Raw genomic sequence first — 1,586 nt, 5'->3', positions numbered from 1 at the left:
TCCTGGAACCCAAAGTAAAACTTCTTTTTTTTTTTTTCCATTAGATGAACTTTTATTAAGCCTTATAGTTTACAACATGAGGCTAGAGGACAATCAGTTCTCCTTAACCAATATTTCACCAAGCTGTAGTAAAATATCTTAAACTTCAGGGATTTATATGGGATTAAATTTCTTCGAAGTTGAGGATCAAGTAAATAAGTCTTAATTTAACTCCTTGAATTTTCCAGTTGAATCTTCCCTTATAATAGTAACTAGCTCTAGGTCGTTACAGAAGTTTCCTCAAGTCCATTTTTTTATTGTTGCTGATGTCTCCGGATCTGAAGCACTGCTGTTTCAATCAACATCCACTAATTCCACTTCAAAAATGAGTTTTCATTTGGTGTAACTTGGGCATCAGGCTGTCCTTTCTTTCCAGGAACCCATTCGGGTTCAGTCCCCAGTGGAGCCTTTTCTCCTAAGACTTCATCCAATCCTCTGATAATTTTGCCTATTCCAACCTTAAAATTTAAAAGGCTTGGTGCTTTTCTTCTTCTTTGAACTTGTTTGAATATTAGTATCAGAAACAGTGCCATCGTGTCTTACTCTTGTATATCAGCAGTGAACAACATCTCCCTTTTTGGGAAAGTTGGTTTCATCTCCTTTTTTAAGGACAGATTTTGTATATTTCGGTGGACCCCCATTCAGAGACTCTTCAGACTTGATTTCTTCCGGTTTATCTTCAGTAAGCTTCCAATTTTTCACCTCCTTGCACACGTTACTTAGACTTTCAGTACCCTTGAAACGCGTGCTTTCATAAAGATGGTTATAGGCTGTAACCAAATGGTCCTTGTTAGCTGTCTTAGCCACATTTTTAAAGTTTCTTAATAACATGTTCTGCAAGAAATGATTCTGGGCTGTTGTCCTTTAGAAACTTGATAATGTCCGTCTCAGGCAGGCACTCCATCGGCCAAGCCCTCTGCAGAAGGGCGGCTGCCATCTTCTCCCGCTGCCCCCGCTTCACTGACCAGAATAAAACCTCTTGAGATCACCATGGGCCTCCCAGTCACTAAATCTAACGTCTGAATTTACTCTGGCCTCATGTATTTCAAATTCTCTGAAGTGTTTGATGATACTAATTGCCTTTTTCTCCCTCTTCTGGTTTGACTTGCAAAATATAAAAACCCATCTGGTTTTCCTCCCATTTTTCTAGTGGTTCTTTTTCCTTACGGTCTTACTTTTCCCTTTTATACACCCATCCAAATGTTTTTCCTCTTTCAAACTACCCCCTTGAAATCAGTTCTCAAACCTTGGAGCATATTAGAATTGCCTTGGGAGTTAAAATCACTATGCAGGCTACACTTCAAACCAATGTAATTAGACTTTCCCAGAGTGGGAACCAGGTATTGTGCTCGTTCGTTTGAAAATTTCTTAGAGATTCCAATGAGTAGTGATGGTTGAGAAAAAAATGATGCACTTTACTATCCAAAGTGTGGTCGTCAGACCATGAGTTTGGGCATCACCTAGATGCTTGTTCGAAATACAGAATCTCACACCCCACCTCAGACATATGGGACAAAAAGTGCATTTTTGAAATCCCAGATATTCAT

General features: G+C 39.2%; 1 pseudogene; it reads right to left on the bottom strand.

The window, feature by feature from the left end:
* Positions 1-333: 333 nt before the first annotated feature.
* LOC124244488 (peptidyl-prolyl cis-trans isomerase FKBP3-like) lies at positions 334-976 on the bottom strand (annotated as a pseudogene).
* Positions 977-1,586: the final 610 nt, after the last annotated feature.

This window comes from Equus quagga, chromosome 9 (genome assembly GCF_021613505.1).
Source record: "Equus quagga isolate Etosha38 chromosome 9, UCLA_HA_Equagga_1.0, whole genome shotgun sequence".
NCBI lineage: Eukaryota > Metazoa > Chordata > Mammalia > Perissodactyla > Equidae > Equus > Equus quagga.
Note: the sequence above shows the minus strand (reverse complement) of the source record. Positions and strands in the feature narration are given on the sequence as shown.